Source organism: Ptychodera flava, chromosome 14 (assembly GCF_041260155.1).
Source record: "Ptychodera flava strain L36383 chromosome 14, AS_Pfla_20210202, whole genome shotgun sequence".
NCBI lineage: Eukaryota > Metazoa > Hemichordata > Enteropneusta > Ptychoderidae > Ptychodera > Ptychodera flava.
This window is the reverse complement of record NC_091941.1, coordinates 23,017,997-23,034,143: the sequence shown is the minus strand read 5'-3', so window position 1 is coordinate 23,034,143 and position 16,147 is coordinate 23,017,997. Positions and strand designations below refer to the sequence as shown.

The window sequence follows — 16,147 nt, the reverse complement described above, 5'->3', positions numbered from 1 at the left end:
AGCAGAAAAGTGGGATGTAAGAAATTTAAAGTGACATCCTCAAGGGCGAGCACAGACACATTACATGACAGTACATCTGTCTGTACCATCTGTACTTTATTTGTATTCTCAACATGTTCAATTGAGAGTTACTTAGCCACTTGCATTACAAGTCTGCCCAGCTTTCTGAAAGTATTAGGTCGTAACAACTTTCAATTCAATATGTGAGCAAAAAAAATGTTGAGATTCTCAGAATCTCTTCTCGCATCTATTGAAAAGTCATCGTTGATGACACAGTCCCCACTTGTTAATCGGTACTTTGATTACAGGTCCTCAAAGAGGATAGAGTCCTCTTCATTAGGTCTGTGATAAAAATACTTTTGAATGAATTCGCTTGATACATGTCTGAGTTATGGTTCAGGACATGAAAAAAATCGTAACAAAATGGTCGCACAGCAGCCATATTGGATCGCATCACAAAACAAATTGATGTGCATAGCTATGACATTGGTCGATGTCCTTGTACCAACTTTGAATAAAATTGGTCAAAACATGCGGATATGCCTGAGAAATGGCTCTGTACATGAAAAAATCGTAATAAAATGGCCGCCTGGCGGCCATATTGGATCGTATCACAAAACAGATTGACGTGCATATGTATGACATAGGTCAATGTCCTTGTACCAACTTTGAATAAAATCGGTTGAGATATGCCTGAGTTATGGCTCTGTACATGAAAAAATCGTAATAAAATGGCCGACAGCGGCCATATTGGATCGTATCACAAAACAAATTGACGTGCACAGCTATGACATTTGTCAATAAGCTTGTACCAACTTTGAATAAAATCGGTTGAAACGTGCCTAAGTTATGGCTCTGTACATGAAAAAATCGTAATAAAATGGCCACCTGGCGGCCACATTGAATCGTATCACAAAACAAATTGATGTGCATATCTATGACATTGGTCAATGTCCTTGTACCAACTCTGAATAAAATCGGTCAAAACATGCCTGAGTAATGGCTCTGTACATGAAAAAAATCGTAATAAAATGGCCGCCTGGCGGCCATATTGGATCGTATCACAAAACAAATTGATGTGCATATCTATGACATTGGTCAATGTCCTTGTACCAACTCTGAATAAAATCGGTCGAAACATGCCTGAGTAATGGCTCTGTACATGAAAAAATCGTAATAAAATGGCCGCCTGGCGGCCATATTGGATCGTATCACAAAACAAATTGACGTGCATCTGTATGACATTGGTCAATGTCCTTGTACCAACTTTGAATAAAATCGGTTGGAACATGCCTGAGTTATGGCTCTGTACATGAAAAAATCGTAATAAAATGGCCGCCTGGCGGCCATATTGGATCGTATCACAAAACAAATTGACGTGCATCTGTATGCCATATGAAGTAATCCTTCTATCAAGTTTGAATGAAATCGCTCCAGGCATCTCAGAGATATCTGCGTGAACGGACGGACGCACGCACGGACGGACGGACGGACGCACGCACGCACGGACGCACGCACGGACATGACCAAACCTATAAGTCCCCCCGGACGGTGTCCGTGGGGACTAAAAATACACGAATTTGGCAAAGCAAACTTATAATAAGAGGTTAGAAATCAGTTTCAATTGTTGTCTTGATGGAACTTAGTTGCTGGTGTGATTATAACATCTTAAAGAATGTGTAATAAAGTCACATCGCACAATAAAGCCTTGATCAGCTTGGAGATCAAAGTTATGAAGTGAAGTGCAAAATTTAAATGGAAAACTTCTGAAGCACAGATAACCTTTGATTTCTTCTATGTCACGTGACTCGTATACCTTGTTGTCACAATTGTACTCCGTGGTTCATAAACTCCGCAAATTCAGGGCATGGTGCACTTTATAATTCAGCTTGCTATTAGTAAAAACATCTCTAAACAGAGGAAGACAAACGTTTCATCTTTTCTAAACTGGTGATAAAAAAAAAGCTAAAACCTCTTTCAGGAAAAAGAACAGGTGGTTGGGGAGACTGTTATTGATGAAAATGTGATAAATGCGGAAGTTAGTGCAGAAAGCACCCCATCAATCATCTCAATTGCATTTTTTCAGGCAGTTTTATTGATATTACAATCCCTGATCAGTGATACACTGTTTCTTAATCCCTTCTTCTGTTTTCTTTGCCCCCGAGTCTTTTCAGCCTCTGGGCTTTCTCAATCACCTGGCTGAAAGTCCCTGCACCTCCCACTTTTTTCAGAAAACTAATTTTACTGTATTTTTTATGTGGCAGTCCTTGCAGCTCTACTTTCAATTCTAAACCGAGCAAGCCTTTATTCTGCTGTCTTAGTCTGTCTTCCTGTTTAGAGCTTCACCTAATTGTTTGACTTGCTGCCGGATTATTGAGTAGAGCAGGATTTCTGTATTGTGTAACACTTGGATTGTTATCTGAAAATTGTTGTTTTTCTCTGTTATCTTGTTATTATTTAAGGGGGGGAGAGACATGATTTCTCCAATTCATAAATGGTTAACTCTGCACTATGATGGCAAATATATCAGAAAAATTATATATATATATATATATATATATATATATATATATATATATATATATATATATATAATATGTGTATGTATATTCTCTCTCTCTCTCTCTCTCTCTCTCTCTCTCTCTCTCTCAGTATACAGATGTACTCGTGGGAAATTACAGTGGTTGATGCTAAAGCAGAGCGTTATAAGTCATAACACAAATTAGTATAAAGTAATAATATCTGTTACTGAAGTTTCATGCATCCTGCAATCTTCAGACAGAAACTTGAGTAATAGATATCATTACTTTGTACTTGAAGTAATTTGTGTTATTACTTATACACACACATACACATATATTTGGGTATACCTCAGAGCATATGAACTTTCTGGTCTACAGTGGCTGATATGTTGTTTCACATAGCAGTAAGCTATTATACATTTATGTTTGCACAGAGCTAGCTTTACAATTTTCCATTACCATTGATTTTTACCTGATTAATTCCTTTAAGTATTACTTGCACTGCACCGGAAAAATTGATGCCGAAAGATTGTAGATTTCAAGCTGAGCATTTAATGGCTTTCACAATGATTGCACTATGCTTTCAAAATGCTCAAAATAGCTCCAAAACGGAAAGAAATGACAAATGTTTGGACAACTGCAGGCGTAAATGGTAATAGTGGCATAACCAAAGTCCGCTATTTGCACGAACTCATCTGTTCAAACATGGTGGGTACACGGGAAAGCTTATTAAGGTTTTCCTTTTTCTGTTGCAAAAAATTTGAAGTTTTTTATTGTCATCTTGTCAACTGTCCCAGCAAATCAATGTAAAATTCTTGGATAAACTGATTGTGAGAATGATAGATACATGTTGTCACGATGAAAGACACGTTTGTGATGATGTATCATGGGCTGCGTGACGACTCCAGGGTATGGTGCTGTGACATCATCAGGTGAGAAGTGAATTTTTGTCGAGGGACGACGTAGCAGAGTCAAAGGTGATGCCAGAGCACTGTGACTTCCCTTGTGGCAAACTTTGATGGATGACGTTCACCACCAAATAAAACAACGTTGAGATTCTAGCAGCATTTTGCATTCTCCAAAGGACCATGGTTGTGGGAAAAAAAATGTGAGTTGGGGAGGAATAAAAGATACATGTATATCGGCAAAAGTTGTTCAGATAGAGAGTATGTGAAATGGTTAGAATACGGAAGTTGATGATATGTGCATGTAAATGACACGGTTATCAACATCCCTTAAGGTAGAATGTGCCTCAACGACAGATATTGGGACTCTCATATTTTTAAAATTGTTTTATGAACTACCATTTGTGGGGGCTCATTTTAAAGCCCTTGGAGTAAAAAATTTTAACCCTCTTAGTTTTTCGAAAATTGAAAATTTTATTTTTCCTGATAGAGTTAATACAGGGATGGTTGCCATTTTGAATTTCAAATATCGGTAAATGTTAGGTAATTTGTTTCTATAGCATCAAACTTTGTACTGTGATCCCAGATTTTTATTGTTGATTTGGTATTATGGTTGAAAGTTTCATTCAGGAAAGTATGAGCAAAAGTTTAAGTCTTTCACTATCTTGGCACATACTACTGTACATAGGACTCCTGTGTAAATCTGAAAAAATGAGAATACTGTAACAGGACTGTTTGAAGGCCAATCACACTAACTCTGAGAAACATACCATGAAAGGGCTAGGACTGAGAGCAGGCGTGACAAAGCTAGTGTTGAATTTGAATGAAGGGTTTGCTATGCATGGAAAATATGGAGGGATGACGTGAAAAGATGAAATGTATCAAAATCAAAGTCTGGAGACAGGGATAGCTTGGGATTCTTGATTTTGAAAGTGGATTTTAACTGGGAAATAATCAATGTACAAAGTGTAAAACCAGAAGCACTGTCAGGTTGTCAAAATGTACATTTAAACTATTGGACAGAAAAAAAGTCCCAAATACAGAGCAGTAATAGTGTTATGGTATTTGGTTTCACAACCCGAGGAAAGAATATGCAACTATGAAAGAGTTGGATATTCCCTGCATTACTTCTACACTTCTTAACAAGTATGTATGTTGTTAAATCTTCAATGCGTATTTTTGGTAGTGAAACTGAAAAGACTGTCTTGTACCGTTTACCATTTATATAGGTGAACGGTACAGGTGGGTTGTATACAAAGTGGCTGATGATGGCAACTGTTCTGCCTGTTTTAAAATGCGGTCTCCTTAATACAGTTGTTTTTCAGATCCAATCAGAGGGATTCTTCTTCTAATCATACATGTACCAGCACGGTGAAATCTTGCTTTAACAGCTGTCTTTCTGAAAGTTTGTGTGCACCGTGATTCATGGGACCCAAGGAGTGCTTTGTCTGTTGCCAGGACAACAGACTTTTTATTGGAGAGAATGAAAACATTCAACTCTCATGATTTTTATTACAGTCTGAAGTGGAGTGGTTTGACATTTTCATAAATTACACCAGAGGCTTTAACCTTTGAGATGTACTTAGCATTTGATTGTTTGATATGACTTCAATAACATCAGGATATGAGGAATGTAAAGTGGGGGACATAACTGATTTTCAAAAAGGCTGTTTGTATCTGAAAGGAAAAAGGGCTTTTAGGCTTGTACTAAAACAAATCTATTAATTTTGCAAAACAAGCAATAGACAGGCAACTCCACCATACGGGGAAGGGCAAAGAAATTATGGTCGTCAGTTTTAATGAGTAGATGAAAAACTGTTTGCTATTCACCGAAATGAAGAGATCCAGCCACCACTCTAAAATCACAAACACATACACACCCCCAACACAAACACATTTATGTACTGTACATAAAAAACTGTAGGTAGGAAACTCATGAACCTGGGGACAACAAACCTTATTTCGATGTTAGTATGATATCAAGGTCTGTCTAAGATATTTATTTGTTTTGAAAACCTCAATATCCAATGTCCACCACAGAGAACAAAAATAAAATGTTACATACAAACACATGGCATTTTATGCAAATGATAAGTTAGTAAATTAAAGTTAAAAATACAAAGATGATAGGGATGTTGGAGTTATTTTCTTTTAAAGTATTGCAAGTGGCAAGTTACTATAAGCAGCGCACTTTAAACAATCATCATGAATTAAAGATCATCTTCAGCGTTGCAATACTGAAAAAGTGAAAAACTCTAGGCCTACTGAGACAACACTTGACTGCAAAAAAAACTGCATATGTGAATCTGAAAACCTTTGAATCTGATTGGCTGTCACTACGGCAGATACTACTGACAGCTGCTGATGCAGCCAGTGATTGGATTACAGGTGTCAATGGTAGGGTTTTGCATTCATTTTCTGAAAATAATCCAAACTTGGTTGACTGTCGGTGCCCGGAGCAGCATTCAGGCGTACCTGTAGTGATGAGGGTGTCCAATCCCATTCAACAATGGATACAAGCAGTAAAAGAAAGGCCTCTATACATTTACATTTGACATTTTCCTGTTACCTGCTTCTAAATTCCGATTGGTAAACCTAGCAGCAGTACAAGTCGATGGCTCAGCGATGAAACTATATATATGTACCTACTTCTTACACCCTAGTGTTCATTGACATTTTCTGAAGTTTATATATAACCATGTTGTTACTCTGCAAAGAAGCTTCACTATAGGACTGCAAAAATATGGATTGAATGGGTATGGGTAGTAATTTCCACAACAGACACAAATCAACAAAAAACAAAAAATGCCAACATATGAATACAGGTATTGACAAAGGAGAATCTTCACTAGCTTATCTACTTGTTGACCAAAGTGGCTAATCACATTAATTCCTTTCACTGTCTTTTCAAAACACAGAGGAATGTTTCTCAGGAAAGAAAATCCTGTCTTTAAAATGAACATGGACTCTTAAATCATGCATGGCACTGGGTCGATTTTGATACTTTCTGGAACTTGTGGCAGAATGATCACAATCTGAATCCAAAAACTGGAACCTACAGGTAAACTAGTAGCATGTTTGTTCCTAGTGAGTATCACTTCATCCAATCATTAGAATGGATGGCTAAAAGCCAGCCTTGGAGAGTGAGGAGTCTCCATGACGACATGATACCTCTCAATGCCAGTTGTGATGTACTGGGTTTCTTTGGTGCTTGTTGGTGAGCAGAAAACTTTTCTTGAAGTTTACCCATGTCAGAGCTGCAGTGTATTCACACCGACCAAGGAGAAGGCCGTCACCCTGGCTGCTACGACTGGTTGTTACTGCCTGGGGATTTCAGAAAACTGTCCCTGTGCGTTATATGCAGACTCAATATACTAGCGAAGGAGCCTTTTTGATTCCAAAGATAATCTATTTTGGACTTTGAAAACGTGAGTCTGGTGTGATGCAACTGAGAATTCTTTTCCAGTTTGCTCGGCACATTCAACATTCTCAGCTCATTCTGCAGGCATAATGGACTGTCTGTGGTGCAGCCATCTCCCTTGTGACAATTAGCAGTGTGTGCATTAAATGCTTGAGAAGGTGAGAACACAAGCGAAGAAGAATCAAATCAAAGCAAAAAGCCTCAACAGAGTCAAAGGACTTGACAAGTAGGGATGAAACTTTCAAAGGAACAGGAATCTGATGCCTTCAAATGAATTTCTATTTTTATTCTAGACTGTCATTGACTTGGCCTACCAAATCTGAACTCTGATACAAACACATTTTTACTGGCTTTCAAGCTCATATATTGTACATTATGATATTTATTGAGCAGGAAACATACTATCAGTCAAGATTTAATTAAAATGTCGACCCTGAGTGTGACTTGTATTGACATACAGGTGTGGCCCTATTTAATGAACCTTTAGGCTCTGTTGGGTGATATGTTTAAAGTTTAGATAACAGCTTTCCAATAAATGCCACGTGTACTGACAAGTATGACATGTGAGACATCCATCACACCATGATCCTGACTGCAATATGTTATTCACGTTGGTAAAATCACTTTGTAGACATTGTCCCCCAGTTTTGCAGAAGCTCACAATGGCTGGCGACGTTTTGAACTGTTCAGAATAATTCAGAGTAGCATTTTGACATGGATGAAATTGACAAGAACATTTGATGAGCGTGTCCCTGGCTATTAGTGTCAGATTGAAACCTGCATGCAGCAAGCACCTGAGGATTCACTGGACAAAAGACTAAATTCAGCAGCGATGGCTAAAAAACAAACAGTCATCATCCATGGACTTGAGAACGTGATCGTCAACCAGATGTACTTCAATTGACTGATGTTCTGCAGTAAATTGCAAGGCAACACGATCCTGGTTATTCATGTTTGAGGCCCAAGCCTAGTAGTTTTATGACATTCCCATTGAAAGTCATTTTTTGCACTTCACAGTTCACTTTTGAATAAAGATGCTGTTGTCGTCTGTAACCTTCGGAGAAAACTTCATTTTTAAAGCCTTTATTTTAATATTCCATTGTCATTTTGAAATATTTATAATCATGCATTTGATGCACAGCGAGTAGACTTAAAAGTATGTGAATTCTATGATTTTCAGAGTTACCATTACAAGTGGTGATCTAACAACAGTTACTGAACCACAGTGACTCAGCAGACCAAAAAATCCCCTCCCTAAAGTGTCCTCTTTAACCCTTTGAGTGCTGTAATTTTTTCCCACCAAACTTTGAGTACAACATTTTACAAATCTGTATGAATTTTTCTGTAGTTGTTTGATAATTTTGGACCAAATGGACATAAAATTTTATTGGCTAGAGTTTCTTATCAAAATTTTGGCAAAAGTCTGAAAATAAATTTACTGGGTTACATTTTATAATGGCGACAAAAATTGACTTTGGCGCTCAAAGGGTTAAATCAATTGATATGCTTGCAAGCATGTGAACTATGCCAGAAACAGAAGTTTGGTGCCTGTTTTGATTTTATCACAATTGTATGTGTTCACATTTGGATAAGTGCTTTTCTTGATGGGCTGATTGTTGGCACATGGCTGCGGCTGGTACCTCATCATGGACTTGTCAATCCATGAAAAAATTGACACACTAACAACCTCCAGTCTACTTATGTCTCCCTGGAACAACTTGCATTGGGAATACGGTTCTACAATCATCTACCATTTTGAATATCTCAACTTCATTACAGGTGTCTCAAAAAAGGCAGACGTCTTTGAAATCCATCACATTCATGTTTGAGGCCCAAGCCTACTGGTTTATCAGAGGGATATGTATAGGCTTGAAGTAATTCACATATTGGAAACAACTAAACACAATTCAGTATCAACACAAACATTCTACGACTCCCACCTGAATCAGTGTTTTTGATTTTGAAATTTGCTGAGTCACAATCAAACGATACTGTAACTCCATCACTTTGCCTGGCAAAAAGTTATCCTGATCAGAAATCATCATGAACTGTAAAAATAGAATAGAACAGTACATCTGTGCCATTACTTTTGGTAAGAGTCACTTTAAGACTTTTAAGATGAAAGTCCAAGGTTTTCCAAGTGTTAGGTTATTTAACCCTTTGAGCGCTGATGTCAATTTTTGTCCCCTATATCAAAACATACACCAGTCAATTCTTTTCTAATTTCTGCTAAAATTTTGATAAAAATCTGAAGCCAATAAAATGTGATGTTCATTTGGTCTAAAATTGTCAAAAAAAATTACAGAAAATTCACAAAATTGGTAAAATGTCGCGCATTATAATTTTAGTGGGAAAAATTGCAGCACTCAAAGGGTTAATTCATGAAGATGGCCATGATCGCCAAATTCTTGGGTGAATGTATTTTTGATATATTTAAACCAGAGGAACACTGTAGGTGGGTGTACTTGAAACTGCTTTGTCAGCTCAGAAACTGGCAATTAATATGCGCTCTCCTCATACATACCTGTAAATAACAGGACAGTTCCAGTCAGTGAGAATGAATTGTTCAAGACATGAAAACCCACGGCTTGCAAATTAACCAGATAGTCCCCAGAGTCAGATCAACAACTTACTTGATTACTTTTTCCAATTTAGAGGACATGGCTTCATTGTCTTCCTGTCGGAGGTATGAACTCGATCAACCGATCAAACCTATCAGACAATGTATTACTCTAAGTACTTTTTGATCAGTGAATTTCTTGTCATAAGATTCCACGAAGCTACCATAAAAGTGATACATTTTTATTGGCTAACATGGACACACCAACAAAAGGTTTTGAAGCCAGTGAGGGACCTTTAAGGAAGAGAGATGTTGGACTCAACCAGGCATGTATTCCTGTGATGAATGAACCATTCTCCTTGGGCAGTTTTGTGGTTGTGAGGAAAGACTTCCATTCTTCTCACAGGTATCGGAGCACAAAACCGCAGAACAAGGTCATCATCTCGGTAAACCTAGCTGTGATCAGAACGTAATCAAAATGCAGATTGCACCGGGAATGGCAGACGTGACATTACTAAGAATAGCTTTATTTTGAATTACCTGGCAGTTTTAAAACAGTCAGAGCATGCTTGAGTTTGCATGTTTTGATGTGGGTTAGTGGTGGGTTATATACCTAAAATTAACAAAATCTCAACGAGGAATGAGAAGATTCATTTGGAATAATCGAATATGGGATACCATCAACTGATTCAAGTACAGACCCCAGACAGCATATTCCTCCTAACTCATCTGCCCTGACCTCAAGTGTGCAAACCAACTTCTCATTAGACAGTATTTGTTAATTTATTTATTGAGGTATTTGATCACTGAGGTAGCACCCAGGGGTATATTGACACAAAGAATCAGTAATAACACAACCACAATTGATAGGGCCATGGGGACTGATTATACAGCAAGGAACAAGACATACAGACACATACCATGCTCACGATTGCCACTCAGATAATATCTACATTAAGAAAAATAATTTTCTGATTCTTGTCTTTAATAGATGCTAGACGCTCAGTTTTCTGCATTGATATCTTGTGAGTGTGTTGTCATTGTTTAAACATCACACAATAAAGAAACCTGGTCATGTTGATTATTGGGATGCTCTTTCATTGATTTGAAATTTGAAAATAAAACAAAACAAGTCATTGACAATGACATAGTCCCCACTTGTAATAGGAGTATTAGTCTTGATGGGGCAGGGAAATGTGGTCATTAACAAGTATGACTGGAGTGTTTATGTTCAGATGAATGGGCACATAGGACTATGTCATTGTTCCAAATTTGAAACAAGAGGCATGTCTAATTTATGGTTCTATATCGGGAAAAAAGATCAGACCTCTAGCTGTATTGGCCAGCCAAGAAATACATATGCGCATAATAAATGAGGTACAAGATGTTACATCTTAAGGTCTATTATCCTATCAAAATTGAAGCGTAAAGAACTTGTGGTTACTGAGTTATGCATATATATGCATAATCAAGGTCAAAGGTCATCAAGGTCACGTGACATTTTGAAAAAAAAATTGTATTGCTAATTAATCCATATATGCCAAAATTCAGACCTCAAGCTCTATTGGCTTGCCCACAATTATATATGTACATAATTAATGAGGTAAAGCATGTGTTGTCATAAGGTCTCCCATCCTACTAAATGTAAAGGACATAGCACTTGTGATTACTTATTTTTTGACATAATCGTGTATTTTAGGTAAAAGGTTATCGAGGTCACATGACATTTTGTCAAACAATGTCTATCCTTTAGTCTATCCCTAAATACCAAAAATCATACATCTAGCTCTATTGGCTCGCTCAAAATTAGATATCCACATAATTAATGAGGTACAATATGTGGCGTCATAAGGTGTCCCATCATACCAAATATGAAGGGTGTAGCACTTGTGGTTCCTGAGTTATGGACAATTATGTATATATGAGGTCAAAGGTCACTGAGGTCACGTGACATTTTGTAAAAAATATTGTCTTGATAAGTTATCCCTATATACCATAAATCAGACATCTAGCTCTATTGGCTCGCTCAAAATTAGATATGCACATAATTAATGAGGTACAATATGTGGCGTCATAAGGTGTCCCATCATAACATATATGAAGGGTGTAGCACTTGTGGCTACTGAGTTATGCACGAATATGTATATTTGAGGTCAAAGGTCACTGAGGTCACATGACATTTTTAAAAAAAATTGTATTGCTAAGTTATCCCTATATACCAAAAATCAGACCTCTAGGTCTATTGGCTCGCTCAAATTAGATATATGCATAATTAATGAGGTACAATATGTGGCTTCATAAGGTGTCCCATCATACCAAATATGAAGGAGGTAGCATTTATGGTTACTGAGTTACGGACAAATATGTATATTTGAGGTCAAAGGTCATTGAGGTCACGTGACATCTTGTCAAAAAAATTGTATTGCTAAGTTATCCCTATATACCAAAAATCAGACCTCTAGCTCTATTGGCTCGCTCAAAATTAGATAGGTGCATAATTAATGAGGTACAATATGTGGCGTCATGTCCCATCATACAAAATATGAAGAGTGTAGCACTTGTGGTTACTGAGTTACTGACAAATATATATATTTGAGGTCAAAGGTCATTGAGGTCACGTGACATTTTGTCATAAAAATTGTATTGCTAAGTTATCCCTACATACCAAAAATCAGACCTTTGGCTCTATTGGCATGCTCAAAATTAGATATGCACATAATTAATGAGGTACAATATGTGGCGTCATAAGGTGTCCCATCATACCAACTATGAAGGGTGTAGCATTTGTGGTTACTGTGTTATGGACAAATATGTATATTTGAGGTCAAAGGTCACCAAGGTCACGTGACACTGTCAAAAAAATTGTATTGCTAAGTTATCCCTATATACCAAAAATCAGACCTCTAGGTCTATTGGCTCGCTCAAAATTAGATATGCGCGTAATTAATGAGGTACAATATGTGGCATCATAAGGTGTCCCATAATACCATATATGAAGGGTGTAGCACTTGTGGTTACTGAGTTATGCACAAATATGTATATTTGAGGTCAAAGGTCACCGAAGTCACGTGACATTTTGTCAAAAAATTGTATTGCTAAGTTATCCCTATATACCAAAAATCAGACCTCTAGCTCTATTGGCTCGCTCAAAATTAGATAGGTGCATAATTAATGAGGTACAATATGTGGCGTCATATCCCATCATACCAAATATGAAGAGTGTAGCACTTGTGGTTACTGAGTTATTGCACAAATATGTATATTTGAGGTCAAAGGTCATTGAGGTCACGTGACATTTTGTAAAAAAAATTGTATTGCTAAGTTATCCCTACATACCAAAAATCAGACCTCTGGCTCTATTGGCTCTCTCAAAATTAGATAAGCACATAATTAATGAGGTACAATATGTGGCGTCATAAGGTGTCCCATCATACCAAATATGAAGGGTGTAGCACTTTTGGTTACTGAGTTATGGACAAATATGTATATTTGAGGTCAAAGGTCACCAGGTCACATGACACTTTGTCAAAAAATTGTAGTGCTAAGTTATCCATATATACCAAAAATCAGACCTCTAAGTCTATTGGCTTGTTGCTCAAAATTAGATAGGTGCATAATTAATGTGAGGTACAATATGTGGCGTCATAGGGTGTCCCATCATACCATATACGAAAGGTTTAGCACTTGTGGTTACTGAGTTACGGACAAATATGTATATTCAAGGTCAAAGGTCACGTGACATTTTGTCAAAGTGTCTGAGATATCTGTGTGAACGGATGGACTCACGGACGGACATGACCCAATCTATAAGCCCCCTGGACTTTATCTGTGGGCACTAAAAACTGTGTCACTGCATCCTTTTTGCAATATGAATACGATGAGAAACTAAATTTTTATTTTTCTTGGCCATATACATGGGAGTCTATGGACTGCCTTATACATGGGTGTCTATGGACTGCCTTATACATGGGAGTCTATGGACTGCCTTATACATGGGAGTCTATGGACTGCCTTATACATGGGAGTCAATGGAGGTGAAAACTAAAAAGTCCTCTAACACGGCCAAATTTGATCGCATTGTGAAACAAATCGACGTGCATCTGTATGAGGTAGGTTACTATCCTTGTACCAAGTTTGAACGAAATCGCTCCAGGCGTCTCTGAGATATCTGGGTGAACGGACGGACGCACGCACGCACGCACGCACGCACGCACGCACGGACGCACGGACATGACCAAACCTATAAGTCCCCCCGGACGGTGTCCGTGGGGACTAACAAATGATGTCCTACTTAATTTTCTTTCTACCCTTCAAATTGCCTGTTCGAGTACTTCATCAACAGATTGGAAAGCTCCGTCTCAGGAAAGATGTGCACTGTGTTGCAGCCAGGAATTTTAAATCAGGGGACACTGTGTTCAATTACCGTTTATTTTGGGGGACATTTTGCACATTTTGGGGACAGCATGTGTCAGTTGTCAATCAAATTATTTTTAATGTCATAAAAAAAAAATTAGTTTCACTGAACAAAATTCAAGTTACTATGCTTGAATTTCAGGCAATTGTAGCAGTATACCGTATCTTCCGCCAATCAGACTACAGTCAAGCAAATTATGATATCAAGTGCAGCGTTTTAATTACTTTTAATCATAGTTAGCTACGAAAGTACGCAAGTCTAAGCCTCAAGATAACTATGCAAAACAAAGGTCATCATCAGTAACAGATATTATTTGTAGACTACACCCAACACAGTTGACTCACGAGTGAACCCGAGGTGACCCGCAGTATGCAAGAGTGTGGGACAACAGGTTCCATTTTGGGGACATTGTCGCAAAGGCACATCCTGGCAGCAACACTGTGTACATGCTATAGTGCTATAAATTATTCAAAAGCCATCATTGCGGTGAGACTTCATAATGTTTGGTACATAAATGTAAATATTACAATCAGCTGAATTTCATATGATGAATGGGGCAAAGCACTTCCTAATGCATGCGTAGTTAGAAGATGTAGTACAAGTTGCTAGATTTTCACCGGAAGCTTGTCCTGACAAACAATAATCTACATATAAAGTACGTCATTTAACTCATTTAAGTTTATTATTTTCCAGCCCCTGTGAAGACTGTAGGATTCACAGTTATATGTGTGATATTCCCTTATGTGACCTCCAATTCAGTTGGAGGTTAAAAAACAGAAATCTACACCATGCATGCCTCTTAAACATCAAGCCACATCTCTGATATGTACTTTGTTTTTCCTGTGTACAGAGAATGCAAAACTCTGATATAACATCTGGTTCACATTTCAGCAATCATATTTGATAAGCACACTCCTTAAATCATATTGTAAAATATACAGATAAGGATTGCTACCTGTCATATTTATGATTAACTCGGATGATATATGTAGGCTATCAAATGATGAGCTCATCAGTGACTCACTCTGATGCCCAGAGTGCATACTGTAGGTACCCACTGATATGGCAGATCAAGGTAGGCTATAGGAAACATGCTTCAACTTCTGAAAGACCGAATACAGAGTATGGTCAAGTGCGCCCATATCTTGCTGTGGCAAAATGAAAGAAACCTTGAAAATTTGTAATGAAAATTGGAAAATTTGTGTTGAAATGGTCCCAATGACGGTTTTTGAAATTTAATTTTTTTTCTCTCAGCACACAAGACAATATGCAATATCCTACATACAAAAGACTCCCTCATAATGTTGTTTCGGAAAGGCATTCTTTACTGATACTTATTACCTTACAGGAGATGGGTGCAGGAAATGGCCTATTACACCTTGGACAAGACAAGTGTCTGATCTACACTCAGGTAATGGGCAGAGAAGGTCAAAGCTATAAAGGCCATTAAACAGATGAACTGTCACTGTTGATAAACTATCTACCCATCGCTATCTTGGCTCTTTTGTTTTACAGGACTGACAACATTAAGGCCATCTGTAATTAAAGGCTGTATTAAAAATTCATCCTTGACCTTTATAGTTGAGCTAAATTGTTCCACAGCCCTTGCTAATTTTCATAAAAACTGATAAACATTCAATGTTTCAGAGAAAGCAGCAGTAACTGTAGATGGCTTCTTCAGCTTTGTTTTTTTGGAATGTAGTGTTTGACGTGTGTCAGAGCTTGTTTACTTGAAAACATGATGAACTGCCTTGTGTTTTGGATGGCATCCCTGAAATACACTGGGTGCTGTCTTCTTTATTGTAGAATCATCCCAGACTTTGGGAGTCTCTCGTCACAAAGAGGTACAAAGCCCCTTACACTGTTGAATTGTGGGAAAAACTTGGTGCGGATACTTGAAATATTGAAATTTTGCATTCGTTGGTGCTTTGTTCGAACCACAGGGAAACACCCATTGTTTCATCATGTGCTACAAAGTCTGACTGATCATTAACCATCCTGAAGTAATTATACATGCATTTACAGTGGAGCAACCATGTAGAAATGGCCACAGCAAGCAGGGACCACCTGGGTGCCATGAAAGGTACCCAGGGGCCAAAAAACGAAGAATATTTTTAAATTGCTTGACTATCAATGCCACCTGACGTGATCTGTGAAAGACGTCTGTGACCCCACGGGGACAAGAAGATTTATAGGAAACATAGTAGCAATAATTCATACATGAATTTTCAATGAAAGAGCATAGCTTGATACTGAACGTGCGTGCATGAAAAGCAAACCTGCATTTCATACTTTGCCACCAGAAGCGCACCAGCCATTGGATGA

The 16,147-nt window shown here is 37.8% G+C and overlaps 1 protein-coding gene across 12 annotated transcripts in view; it reads right to left on the bottom strand.

Annotated features, from left to right (window-relative positions):
* The window catches only part of LOC139149803 (1-phosphatidylinositol 4,5-bisphosphate phosphodiesterase beta-4-like), a 127,445-nt gene that overhangs the window by 74,484 nt on the left and 36,814 nt on the right, over positions 1–16,147 (bottom strand). The window lies entirely within an intron of this gene.